This window comes from Zea mays, chromosome 2 (genome assembly GCF_902167145.1).
Source record: "Zea mays cultivar B73 chromosome 2, Zm-B73-REFERENCE-NAM-5.0, whole genome shotgun sequence".
NCBI classification, from domain to species: Eukaryota; Viridiplantae; Streptophyta; class Magnoliopsida; order Poales; family Poaceae; genus Zea; species Zea mays.
Genome location: NC_050097.1, coordinates 68,494,178 through 68,508,975, shown reverse-complemented (window position 1 = coordinate 68,508,975; position 14,798 = coordinate 68,494,178). Strand labels below are relative to the sequence as shown.

Genomic DNA, 14,798 nt, shown 5'->3' with positions numbered 1-14,798 from the left:
TTCACTTGCTGCGTTGAGGTGCATACATTATTCACAAAGTAATAGTCTGCCCAATCGATGGCTATCCCTGATTATCAGTGCTTAGATTAATTATTGTTGGCGTTTTCACTTACATATATTGTCAATATGCTTATTGCTTATTGTTTGGTTGTCAATTACTTCTCATGTATCAGTTTTTTTATTTCTTTTATCCCTGTTGATTAAATGTTTGTATACTATTAAGGTGTTAGTATCCTTCGAATGAAGTTTATTTTTAGTGTTTTTTGACTACCTATCTTTGTTTGATAATCATTAGGCCAAATGTGCTTATGGCCACATACATCATGGAAGTACATAGCCATGACAATGTTATTATCTCCCTATGTTATAAGACTTGTTCTTATCTCCCTTCTAAGTTTTTTGAATACCTATCTTTGCTTCCCAACCCTATGTTATAAGACTTGTTCTTATCTCCCATCTTTGACTTGTTCATAGCCATGACAATGTTATTTGGACCTCTCTTTTTGCCCTATAAGCCACATCCTTGTTTTCCCTCTGATCCCTGCCTTTGTTGCAATCTCAATTTTGATTGTGAGACTTGGTCATTTTAAGTTTCAGAGATGCAAAAAGAGCCACTTGACATGGTTGAGAGCTCAGTTCGAGTCATCGAGACACATGTTGACATCATTCGCAGTCTAGTGACTGATGGGGTTGTGGATACTAGTGAACCAAAATCAGTGTACACACTTAAGACCACTTTGTTTCAAATTGGAGATGTATGCGACATGCTTGAGAAGTGTGCTCTGTCCATCAAAAAGTATGATGACTCCAAGAGGGTTAAAATTATTCAAGATGAAGCCCTGCAATATGCTGAAGATGATGAAGCTGCAGATGATTTGGAGGAACTCCCAAGCCCAGATCTCCTTACTCAAGCCGACATATTGGAAAAATATTTTGGAATTGAGTATGATAGCGACCAATCAAGGGGTTGTTGATGTTTAGTCCTAAACAACACAATATGAGTATCGTAGGTTTCACTCTTAGAGATAATGTATTTTGTATGAACCTCTTAGAGAGTGTCAAGTCAATGAACTATCTTCGAGTACTATTGGGAAGTGGATCTCTTTGATGTATTTTTTTCCCTAGTGATATCGATGGTGCCGAGTAGCACCAAATTTGGACTTGTGTCCATATCTATTGATGCTAGTAGTTGAGCACTAGCGCCTACAATCTTGACTACCTCATCCCTATTCTCTGTTCGGGACTTATATGGAGAATGGCATCGGCTGAATGCCTGAATCAGGTCGGGAAGCACGGAGCAGATAGAAGTGCACTTTCCAATGCAGTTAGACAGAGAAGGCATGGCTGTGATGTTATAATGTTGAAGGACCCCAAGAAGAGATTATGCCCTGTCATCCACCACTGTCCGTTATTTGTGGGCTTCACCGATGGTTGGAAACATTTGGTGATAGCAAACGACCTTCGGGCTGAAGACGTCTGCGAGCTTGTTAAGGGGCCAGACGATGGTGAGCCGGTGTACTATGTCCGGATGTGTGGTCACAAAATTTAAAGCCGCCCCGGCTTCATGTGTGTGCTTCTCTTCTCTTAGGTGGGGTGCTAAGTGATCTTAGTAGCCGACATAAGAGAAGAGAAGCGCACAGATGAAGCCGGGGCGGCTTTAAATTTTGTGACCACACATCCGGACAGAGTACACCGGCTCACCATCGTCTGGCCCCTTAACAAGCTCGCAGACGTCCCCAGCCCGAAGGTCGTTTGATGTCACCAAATGTTTCCCGCCCTCGGTGAAGCCCACAAATAACGGGCAGTGGTGGATGACAGGGCATAATCTCTTCTTGGGGTCCTTCAGCATTATAACATCACAGCCATGCCTTCTCTGTCTAACTGCATTGGGAAGTGCACTTCTATCTGCTCCGTGCTTCCCGGCCCGATCCTGCCCCGGAGGCGGGTTTGGGCTTTCTGTTTGGGGAGTAAAGGAGGGACACGAAGGCGGGTTTGGGCTCGATTTCTTTTGAATCACCTTTTCTCCAAGTTCCCTTATTGATGGAACCAGTATATCAGACTAACAGTATATCCCTTTATCGATGGAACCAACTTGAATGGCAGACAACGAGCAGCCTAGGATGGATGTGGTCTGCACCGGTGCGTCTAACAAAGTTGATGAAGACGCGACCAAACTTGAATGGCAGACAACGAGCAGCTCCGGTGAAGGGAGCGGGGAGGATAGTTCTAGTGACGACAATCCTTGTACTCCTATACCTTCAAGGAAGAAAAAAACATCAGATGAGCTTGATGCCGACTATATTCCCAACGATGAAGAGGTAAATAGAAATATGCCGACTATATTCTAAAATAATGTTCATATATGAAAGGCCATTAATTGTTTCAATATATAGATTTCAAATGAAGAGAAGAAAGAGGATGCATGTTCTACACGAAACACGGAGGATGCTCCGATGCCTGAATCATCCGTTTCACATAAGCGGAAACGAGGGCGACGAGGTCCGAATCAGATGAAAGAAGGTGCAGTTATGTACGTAACAAAACTAAATGCAGAGGGGTTTCCTGAAGAACCACTTGACGTGGTTACAAAGTTTCAAAATTCCTACGGGTCTACTGTTAGAGATATAGTGCCAATCACACTTCAAAAATGGAAGGATTTAGATGAAGACACCCGCAATAAGCTATGGGCTAAGTTGTCTGAGTCATTCAAGTTCCCAAAAGGCATAGAGGATGCAGTAAGGAAGTCGATGCTCTCTGCTATGGCCAAGATGTTTCGTGGGTGGAAGGCCGAGATGAATAGGGAATTTGTTAAGAATAATAAGGTTCCTCCGCCCAAGAAAATGGGGAAAATCACTCAAGCTCAGTGGGAGGAATTTGTTCGTCAGAAGACCGAACTGAAGGCCAAAGAACTGGGCGAAACTAATTCACAGAGAGCGAAGATGAACAAACACCCCCATCGCCTGGGGTCAACCGGATATCACCATAAAGTTGTGAAGTGGAACAGGATAATCGAGGAAGCTATAGCTAACAGCACTTTGGACCCAATATTAAAAGATATCGATGAGCGAGCTATTCGTTGGATCTTAGGTCGGGCAGGTTTGAGTGAGGACGGCAAACTTTTGCATCCAGAATTGGTAGGCGAAGTTTCGACAAAAATTCAAGAATATGCAGATAAGAGAAAAAAGGCGAATTTAAGCCTCGGAGGGAGAATGACATACTAACTGCAGCACTAGGCAATCCTGAACACACTGGACGGGCTCGAGGAATCTCTTCTAAGATTTCCTGGAGAGAGGCGTTTCTAGAGTATGCGTCATCATATAGGAAACACGAGAAGTCGAAAAGGACCCTTGAAGAGACTATTGATGAAAGGGTACAAAAGGCTATTAATGACGTGATGAACAAAATGAAGAAAACAGAATGCATATCATTTGAACTCAAGCCAAGCCACATGAGTCCACCTATAGTCCCTAGCAGTGTAGGATCTGTGCAAGACTTCACCAAGTACCCTGTAGACGATATTGTTGAGGACAAGCCTTGCTTTCTTCATATTCCAATCAATCGATCTGGGACAAAAACAAAGCAAGCTGCTACTGGTTTGGTAAAACCAGGACTTGTTAACTACAAGGATAATCATGTCCCGCCACACTATGCTGTGGTCCAAGTTCTAGAAATCACAGACAGTGGTTGTGAAGATTGGGAGATAGACTATCCAGTTGAGGGGATCATAACTTTGCAGGAGGCAATGAACGAGTTGGTCCTTTGGCATCGACGCGACATCAAGTTGGGTGATGAGCCGATCTTAAGCCGTGTATCGCGTCATAAGTCACCAACGCCGAATTCAACACCAATGCAACAAAAAGATAGTTCGATCATTCCACACCCCATGGTGCAGAAAAATATGACACCGACCTCCAAAAAAATCGTTGAAACAATCATATCGCCTCTTGCGAAGGAACTCGACGAGGGGGACGTAGACAAAATTGTTCCTCAGAATGTCGACGTCAACATCAAAAAGGAAGCAAAGGTTGGCACCAATGTTGAAGGGCCAACTATTTCAAAGAAAATTCATCAGCGAATCGCCACTGACGATGTCAAGAAACCGTCAGAATCAGTGTCACACTACCTGCATAAATTGCGGAGAGTTATGACAAATCAATCAAAAGCGGAATCAGCATCTCATGGAGTAGGCACACGGTCCCAAATAGACAATTTCGAAGTATGGGAAGAAGATGGAATGATTCATACTCGAGAATCATTACGTCTTAAAACCAATATCTCGGTATACAAGAAGGAGGATGTTCCTCCTAAATTTGTGAATGGGAGGCCGTTCTTGACGATGGTGCAACTTTCTAAGTTGTCGACTCCGAAGATTAGAATGCATGAGTGGTACATGGTGGCTAGCAACAAATACAAACTCGAGGACTTCACATTTGTTGTGCCAGAAGATGCATTTTGGAGCAATGATCATATAGATCCTGTGCGGCATTTATTCTTTGACGATCTCTGGTCGTTGTACCACCGACAAAGGATGGAAACCAACTATTTAACCCTCTTTTGCTTGTAAGTACCTCTAAACTTTCATATTTGTTAGTTTTGTACACGCACACATAAACGAGAGTCTAACGATTAACACTTTTACACGTAGGATGCAATACATGGATGATAAGAAGAAACAACTTAAGACAGGGTTTCTTGACCCGTTGATGATATCCCAAGCTCGCTACAAAGAAGTTGCTCGGAGACATGGAGAAGAATACAAAGACTTGGACGATGCTGAATTTGAGAAAGCCGTCAAACAGAATCAGAGAAAGAAAATGAAGGTAATGACGACATACATTAGACGAGCCATGTATAATCATGTACAACATGGCAAGGACTTAATAATAGCTCCGCACCACTTTAAGTAAGTTATCGACATGGTTTTGAACTATAAATTATGACAATCGTGATCTTAACATGTGTTTTCGTCTATGTCTATATAGTGACCACTACATTTGTATCATGATCTTTCCAAAGGATGGTAAAGTCGTGGTCTTCGACTCACTGAGAATGGAAAAGGCTACGTATAATGACTTCTTGAAGATTTTAGAGAAGTATGATTATTATTGCACACTTGTACTTATTACAACTTAACAAATGTATTCTTAATCTCACAATGCTATTCTTATATGCAGTGCATACCGTTTTTATTGGAAAGATCTTGGCGGCGAACATCCAGAGGACAAGCCTAATTTGTCAATATCATTATTTCCATATGGTGACAAACAACCTCCGGGTACTGTCCTGTGCGGTTATTATGTATGCGAATGGTGTCGTGTCACCTTCCATTACATGGTCAATCGTGAGGATGTAAGTTCGCTATCATTGTCTATGTTGCAATTTTTATGTTATATTGTTGCTCATCATATTACTCTTAGCACTGCTTGCTTTTTGCTTTCATTGCAGGTTCCTAAATCCAAGATCAATGCTGAATGGTTAGAAAGAGATATGGTTTCCGTCGGCGTGGCTAAGGTTGTAAGAGACTTGCTTTACTTTATGCGTCGTGAAGTTCTTCATCAACAAGGGCTATTCTACAATACAAATGGAAATTTGCAAAAATTCCCAGAACTAAGTTTGTACACGATATCACACAGTGTTTAGGTCTTTAGTTAGAAACTTTAGATGTTTAGTTGTCTATGGAACTTTGAGATGTTTAGTTGTCTATGAAACTTGATATGTGTATAAATCTGTGTATGACGATGGAACTTGATATGTGGATGAATCTGTGTATGGAACCTGTTATGGAACTTGATATGTATAAATCTGTGTATGCAATCTGTGTGAATCTGTGTATAATCTGTGTATGAAATTTGTGTATATTCTGTGTTTGAAAATTCTGTATATGAATCTGTATATTGAAAACCGTCTGTAATTTATATTGTATGCAGTCGGACTTATATAAAAAACCGTCTGTGATGTGTGGCTAACATAAGCGGCTAGGATAAGAAACCGCCTGTGATGTGTCTATCACAGACGGTTCCTTTGAATTGGATCGCCTGTAATGTGTGTCTTTCACAGGCGGTTTTTGACTGACCGCCTGTGATGTTGTTTTACATCACAGTCGGTGCAACACAAGCGGTTCCTGGAACCGCCTGTGTAGAGGCGAACCAAACCACCTGTACAGAGGTTTGCTGTAGTAGTGACATCGGCATCCGCCTCCCCCAATGTCGTCGGCTAGTGCAGCCCCATGCCAGCACAATCTATTTGCCGCCCAAGGAGGCCAATCCCGCTTGAAAGATGATACTGGCCACCGTCATCACGATGCGGGGACAACCTCTTCCACGACCATCCTTGTAGGCAACCGTCTCATGGTTGCAAATGTTGGGGACTCTGACAGTCATATGCAGAGGAGGGAATGGTGAGGCGATTTCTCTTCATGTTCCAGCCGGTGTTTCGATGTCTCCTTTACACTTTCTATCTCCACCATCATTCTTGAGGTTCTAGCTGGCCTGTCGCAGAACTGAAGTTTCGTATTCATGTCACTAATTTGTCTAACACGCATAGAGCATGCTAGCTAGCTTTTGTTTAACACAGATACGCTATGCTCTAAATTGTAGCATAGATCACTTGTTAGTTCATGCATGCGTTATTTACCTTATATGTCCTGGTTTTCCAAGACCACAAGTCCTCAGTTAAAATTCTTGGTGATGCTGCAGCTATAGCGGTTTCAAGAGACCACAAGCTGGATTAGACGAATGAGAGACATAAGATAGAGGAAGCCGTAGTTTTTGTGATGTGGGCTGGTATGTCTTCAAGCCCTTGGTTTACTAGGTGGCCGCCACTTCATAACACAAGTTTATAATATTTTCTTGACTATTTAACAAATTTCTAGAAGTTAAAAAACATATTTTTATATTTAGATAACTTCCATGGGTGAAATTTTGCAGGAACATGGCGTGTAGGTGGCGTCGTCACAGTTTTATGAGCATTTGGGGACAAGCTCTTGAAGCAGTATTTGGTTGCTAACCCAAAGATCAAGGTTTGTGTTTTTTGGCTCAGCAAACAAGCAGAGAGAAGAGCCCCCCTAGAAAGCCCGAATGCAAATTCCTTGGGATTTGGCTTGGAAGATCATTATTTATTTGGTGCAGGAGGAGGTGGTGGACAACTCGTCCTCATCCTTGCAAACGATGGCCTTTGGGATGTGGTGACCAACGAGGTGAACATGAAATGGAACACATTGATCTTTCATCTTCTGCAGTTCTTACAGGCGCCTCACTTGAGGCTAAGAATACAACTCTGTTTGTTCGTTTGGTAGGAAGTCGTTGCCATGGTGAAGCTGATCCTAGACTCGAAGCAGAGGCCTCCCACCGCGGAACAACTAAAACATCGTCTGCGTCACCGTGCGCTTTCTGGAGTAGAACAATGGGCTTGCCTCTTCCTGGAGCAGCACAATGGTCTTCATGTCTTGCCAGGGCCACCAACAATCAGGCATCGTTAGTTCCTTGAGATGTCGAAGGGTTTAGGGTTATCCGTGTGTTGCGACGGCTCACAACAATACCCACGTAAATTATCCACCAAAAAGATCTCAAGATTTTTTATTATTTGCCTCTGCTCTTCGCATAATATTTTTTTATGAACGCACGGGTAACATAAGCAGCAAATTAGAGACCTCATCCCTCGCCTCCCCCACTTCCAAGGTTTCGTAGAGCAGGAGAGGAAGGGAACAGGCGGACAAACCGGTTCGCTGTCGGAGAAGGACATGACGAAGACCTAGACATCTGGAGACGACATAGGTAGTATACTGCTAGATATATAGGGAGAGAGCACGCAAGCGGAGAAAGAAGCCCAGCCGAAGCAACCGAGAGGCACCTGCATCAGGCGTCAATCCGAGAAGGGCGAGAGAAGCGAGTGTCTTGCCAGTCCTGGACCCGCCGCAGTGACACAACACCACCACCAACTCTGTAGCATATGCCGACTGCTGCCACGCTACGGGCCTTGGTTGTCCAATATCTCAGACCTGGACTCCTCATGATAACTGAAAGGGAATTAGGCTTACACCTAGTTCCTAAATAATTTTGGTGGTTGAATTGCCCAACACAAACAATTGGACTAACTAGTTTGCTCTAGTGTATAAGTTATGCAGGTGTCAAAGGTTCACAACAAGCCAATTAAAAGGACCAAAGTTGGGTTCAAAATAAAGAGCTAATGGCATCCCGAAAGGCTCCCTGGTCCGGCGCACCGGACTGTCCGGTGGCGCACCGGACAGTGTCCGGTGCACCAGGGGACCTCGCGCAGAACTCTTCAGTCTCGGGAATTTTCAGAAGCCGGCGCGCTATAATTCACCGGACTGTCCGGTGTACACCGGACAGTGTCCGGTGCTCCAAGAGGTCGCGGCTCCGGAACTTGGCAGCCTCGGGAATTTGTCGCGGCTGCTCCGCTATAATTCACCGGACATGTCCGGTGTACACCGGACTGTCCGGTGTAACAGCGGGGCAACGACTACTTCGCGCCAACGGTCGCCTGCAACAGCAATTAATGCGCCAGAGCGCGCAGGCGTCAGGCACGCCCATGCTGGCGCACTGGACACTCTACAGTACATGTCCGGTGCGCCACCGGACATCTAGACGGGCCCAGAAGTCAGAACTCCAACGGTCAAATTGCAACGGCTTTGGTGACGTGGCTGGCGCACCAGACATGTCCGGTGTGCACCGGACTGTCCGGTGCACCATACGACAGACAGCCTCCACCAACGGTCATGTTTGGTGGTTGGGGCTATAAATACCCCAACCACCCCACCATTCATTGCATCCAAGTTTTCCAGCTTCCAACCACTATACAAGAGCTAGCATTCATTGCAAAGCACACCAAAAGAGATCAAATCCTCTCCCAACTCCTCACAAAGCCTTAGTGACTAGAGAGAGTGATTTGCAGTGTCCATTTGAGCTCTTGCGCTTGGATCACTTCTTTTCTTTGGCATTCTTTCTTGTGATCAAACACTCACTTGTAATTGAGGCAAGAGACACCAATTGTGTGGTGGTCCTTGCGGGAAGTTTGATTCCCAAGTGATTTGAGAAGAGAAGCTCACTCGGTCCGAGGGACCGTTTGAGAGAGGGAAAGGGTTGAAAGAGACCCGGTCTTTGTGACCACCTCAACGGGGAGTAGGTTTGCGAGAACCGAACCTCGGTAAAACAAATCCACGTGTCTTACTCTTTATTTGCTTGTGATTTGTTTTGCACCCTCTCTCGCAGACTCTATTATATTTCTAACGCTAACCCGGCTAGTAGTTGTGATTGTTTTTGAGAATTTCAGTTTCGCCCTATTCACCCCCCCCTCTGGGCGACTTTCAATTGGTATCAGAGCCTGGTGCTTCATTAGAGCCTAACCGCTCGAAGTGATGTCGGGAGATCACACCAAGAGGGAGATGGAGACCGGCGACAAGCCCACTACGAGTCACGGGAGCACTTCATCGGAAGAATCCCGCACCAAGAGGAAGGATAAGAAGAAGGACTCCTCCAAAGGGAAGAAGTCTTCTTCACACTCCAAAGGGAAGGAGAAGAAATCCTCTTCTCACCACAAAGAGAAGAAGGAGAAATATTCTTCTCACAAGCCGCATCGGAGTGGGGACAAGAAGAAGAGGATGAGGAAAGTGGTCTACTACGAGACCGATTCTTCATCAACATCCACCTCCGGCTCCGACGCGGCATCCGTCACTTCTAAGCGCCAAGAGCGCAAGAAGTATAGTAAGATCCCCCTACGCTACCCTCGCATATCTAAAACATACACCTTTACTTTCCGTCCCATTAGGCAAACCACCAACTTTTGATGGTGAAGATTACGCTAGGTGGAGTGATTTAATGCGATTTCATCTAACCTCGCTCCACAAAAGCATATGGGATGTTGTTGAGTTTGGTGCACAGGTACCATCCGTAGGGGATGAAAATTATGATGAGGATGAGGTGGCCCAAATCGAGCACTTCAACTCCCAAGCCACAACCATACTCCTCGCCTCTTTAAGTAAGGAGGAATACAACAAGGTGCAAGGGTTGAAGAATGCAAAGGAGATTTGGGACTTACTCAAGACCGCGCACGAAGATGATGAACTCACCAAGATCACCAAGCGGGAAACGATCAAGGGGGAGCTCGGTCGCTTCCGTCTTCGCCAAGGGGAGGAGCCACAAGATATGTACAACCGGCTCAAAACCTTGGTGAACCAAGTGCGCAACCTCAGGAGCAAGAAGTGGGACGACCACGAGGTGGTTAAGGTTATTCTAAGATCTCTCATTTTCCTTAACCCCACTCAAGTTCAATTAATTCGTGGTAATCCTAGATACACACTAATGACTCCCGAGGAAGTAATCGGGAATTTTGTGAGCTTTGAATGTATGATTAAAGGCTCAAAGAAGATCAACGAGCTTGATGAACCCTCCACGTCCGAAGCACAACCGGTGGCATTTAAGGCGACGGAGGAGAAGAAGGAGGAGTCTACACCGAGTAGACAACCAATTGACGCCTCCAAGCTCGACAATGAGGAGATGGCTTTAATCATCAAAAGCTTTCGCCAAATCCTCAAGCAACTTAAGGGGAAGGATTACAAATCCCGTTCCAAGAAGGTTTGCTACAAGTGTGGTAAGCCCGGTCACTTTATTGCTAAATGTCCACTATCAAGCGACAGTGACAGGGATAACGACAAGAAGGGCAAGAGGAGAGAAAAGAAGAGGTACCACAAGAAGAGAGGAGGCGATGCCCACGTGTGCCGCGAGTGGGACTCCGACGAGAGCTCCACCGAGTCCTCCTCCGACGAGGACGCCGCCAACATCGCCGTCACCAAGGGACTCCTCTTCCCCAACTTCGGCCACAAGTGTCTCATGGCAAAGGACGGCAAAAAGAAGGTTAAATCTAAATCCTCCACTAGATATGAGTCTTCTAGTGATGAAAATGCTAGTGATCAAGAGGATAATTTGCGTACCCTCTTTGCCAACCTTAACATGGAACAAAAGGAAAAATTAAATGAATTGATTAGTGCTATTCATGAAAAGGATGATCTCTTGGACTCTCAAGAGGACTTCCTTATTAAGGAAAACAAAAAGCATGTTAAGGTTAAAAATGCTTATGCTCTACAAGTTGAAAAATGTGAAAAATTGTCTAGTGAGCTAAGCACTTGCCATGAGACCATTGACAACCTTAGAAATGAAAATGCTAAATTAATTGCTAAGGTTGATTCCCATGTTTGTATTGATTCAATTTCCAATCCTAGAGATGATAATGTTGATTTGCTTGCTAGGATTGATGAATTGAATATTTCTCTTGATAGCCTTAGGATTGAAAATGAAAAGTTAATTGCTAAGGCTAAAGATTTTGATGTTTGCAATACTACTATTTCCGACCTTAGAACTAAGAATGATATGTTGCATGCTAAGGTTGTAGAATTAAAATCTTGCAAAACCTCTACATCTACCGTTGAGCACACTTCTATTTGTACTAGATGTAGAGATGTTGATATCAATGCTATTCATGATCACATGGCTTTAATTAAACAACAAAATGATCATATAGCAATGTTAGATGCTAAAATTGCCGAGCATAACTTAGAAAATGAAAAGTTTAAATTTGCTAGAAGTATGCTCTACAATGGGAGACGCCCTGGCATCAAGGATGGCATTGGCTACCAAAAGGGAGACAATGTCAAACTTAGTGCCCCTCCTAAAAGATTGTCTAATTTTGTTAAGGGCAAGGCTCCCATGCCTCAGGATAACGAGGGTTACATTTTGTACCCTGCCGGCTATCCCGAGAGCAAAATTAGGAGAATTCACTCTAGGAAGTCTCACTCTGGCTCTAACCATGCTTTCATGTATAAGGGTGAGACATCTAGCTCTAGGCAACCAACCTGTGCCAAGTTGCCTAGAAAGAAAACTCCTAATGCATCAAATGATCATGATATTTCATTTAAAACTTTTGATGCATCCTATGTTTTGACTAACAAATCCGGCAAGATAGTTGCCAAGTTTGTTGGGGGCAAACACAAGGGTTCCAAGACTTGTGTTTGGGTACCTAAAGTTCTTGTTTCTAATGCCAAAGGACCCAAAACCGTTTGGGTACCTAAAGTCAAGAACTAAAATTGTTTTGTAGGTTTATGCATCTGGGGGCTCAAGTTGGATACTCGACAGCGGGTGCACAAACCACATGACAGGGGAGAAGAAGATGTTCTCCTCATATGAGAAAAACCAAGATCCCCAACGAGCTATCACATTCGGGGATGGAAATCAAGGTTTGGTCAAAGGATTGGGTAAAATTGCTATATCACCTGACCATACTATTTCCAATGTTTTTCTTGTAGATTCTTTAGATTACAATTTGCTTTCTGTATCTCAATTATGTCAAATGGGCTACAACTGTCTCTTTACTGATGTAGGTGTCACTGTCTTTAGAAGAAGTGATGACTCAATAGCATTTAAGGGAGTGTTAGAGGGTCAGCTATACTTGGTAGATTTTGATAGAGCTGAACTCGACACTTGCTTAATTGCTAAGACTAACATGGGTTGGCTCTGGCACCGCCGACTAGCCCATGTTGGGATGAAGAATCTTCATAAACTTCTAAAGGGAGAGCACATTTTAGGACTAACAAATGTTCATTTTGAGAAAGACAGGATTTGTAGCGCATGCCAAGCAGGGAAGCAAGTTGGCACTCATCATCCACACAAGAACATCATGACAAGTGACAGGCCACTAGAGCTCCTACACATGGATTTATTCGGCCCGATCGCTTACATAAGCATCGGCGGGAGTAAGTACTGTCTAGTTATTGTGGATGATTATTCTCGCTTCACTTGGGTGTTCTTTTTGCAGGAAAAATCACATACCCAAGAGACCTTAAAGGGATTCTTGAGACGGGCTCAAAATGAGTTCGGCTTAAGGATCAAGAAAATTAGAAGCGACAACGGGATGGAGTTCAAGAACTCACAAATAGAAGGCTTTCTTGAGGAGGAGGGCATCAAGCATGAGTTCTCATCTCCCTACACCCCACAACAAAATGGTGTAGTGGAGAGGAAGAATCGAACTCTATTGGACATGGCAAGAACCATGCTTGATGAGTACAAGACACCGGATCGTTTTCGGGCAGAGGCGGTCAACACCGCTTGCTACGCCATCAACCGGTTATATCTACACCGAATCCTCAAGAAGACATCCTATGAACTCCTAACCGGTAAAAAGCCCAATATTTCATATTTTAGAGTTTTTGGTAGCAAATGCTTTATTCTTGTTAAGAGAGGTAGAAAATCTAAATTTGCTCCTAAAACTGTAGAAGGCTTTTTACTAGGATATGACTCAAACACAAGGGCATATAGAGTCTTTAACAAGTCCTCAGGACTTGTTGAAGTTTCTTGTGACGTTGTGTTTGATGAGACTAACGGCTCTCAAGTAGAGCAAGTTGATCTTGATGAGATAGGTATTGAAGAGGCTCCGTGCATCGCGCTAAGGAACATGTCCATTAGGGATGTGTGTCCTAAGGAATCCAAAGAGCCTCCAAATGCACAAGATCAACCATCCTCCTCCACGCAAGCATCTCCACCAACTCAAAATGAGAATGAAGCTCAAGTTGATGAAATAGAAGATCAAGCAAATGAGCCACCTCAAGATGACGGCAATGATCAAGGGGGAGATGCAAATGATCAAGACAAGGAGGATGAAGAGCAAAGGCCGCCACACCCAAGAATCCACCAAGCAATCCAACGAGATCACCCCGTCGACACCATCCTCGGCGACATTCATAAGGGGGTAACTACTAGATCTCGTGTTGCACATTTTTGTGAGCATTACTCTTTTGTTTCCTCTATTGAGCCACACAGGGTAGAGGAAGCACTCCAAGATTCGGATTGGGTGGTGGCGATGCAAGAGGAGCTCAACAACTTCACTAGGAATGAGGTATGGCATTTAGTTCCACGTCCTAATCAAAATGTTGTAGGAACCAAATGGGTCTTTCGCAACAAGCAAGATGAGCATGGTGTGGTGACAAGGAACAAAGCTCGACTTGTGGCCAAGGGATACTCCCAAGTCGAAGGTTTGGATTTCGGTGAAACCTATGCACCTGTAGCTAGGCTTGAGTCAATTCGCATATTATTAGCCTATGCTACTTACCATGGCTTCAAGCTTTACCAAATGGACGTGAAGAGTGCCTTCCTCAATGGACCAATCAAGGAAGAGGTCTATGTTGGGCAACCTCCCGGCTTTGAAGATAGTGAGTACCCTAACCATGTTTACAAACTTTCTAAGGCGCTTTATGGGCTCAAGCAAGCCCCAAGAGCATGGTATGAATGCCTTAGGGATTTTCTCATCACTAATGAATTCAAAGTCGGAAAGGCCGATCCTACTCTATTCACTAAAACTCTTGATAATGACTTGTTTGTATGCCAAATTTATGTTGATGATATTATATTTGGGTCTACTAACAAGTCTACATGTGAAGAATTTAGTAGGATCATGACACAAAAATTCGAGATGTCTATGATGGGGGAGTTGAAGTACTTCTTGGGATTTCAAGTAAAGCAACTCCAAGAGGGCACCTTCATTAGCCAAACGAAGTATACTCAAGACATTCTAAACAAGTTTGGGATGAAGGATGCCAAGCCCATCAAAACACCCATGGGAACTAATGGGCATCTTGACCTCGACACGGGAGGTAAGTCAGTGGATCAAAAGGTATACCGGTCGATGATAGGTTCTTTACTCTATTTATGTGCATCTCGACCGGATATTATGCTTTCCGTATGCATGTGTGCAAGATTCCAAGCCGACCCTAAGGAAGCTCACCTTACGGCCGTAAA

The 14,798-nt window shown here is 44.0% G+C and overlaps 1 long non-coding RNA gene across 1 annotated transcript; it reads left to right on the top strand.

Moving 5' to 3' along the window:
• Positions 1 to 6,694: 6,694 nt before the first annotated feature.
• LOC103646553 (uncharacterized) lies at positions 6,695 to 7,586 on the top strand. Its single transcript, XR_002750010.2, has 4 exons — positions 6,695 to 6,782; positions 6,927 to 7,018; positions 7,128 to 7,195; positions 7,295 to 7,586. It is a non-coding gene; the product is annotated as an uncharacterized lncRNA (long non-coding RNA).
• Positions 7,587 to 14,798: the final 7,212 nt, after the last annotated feature.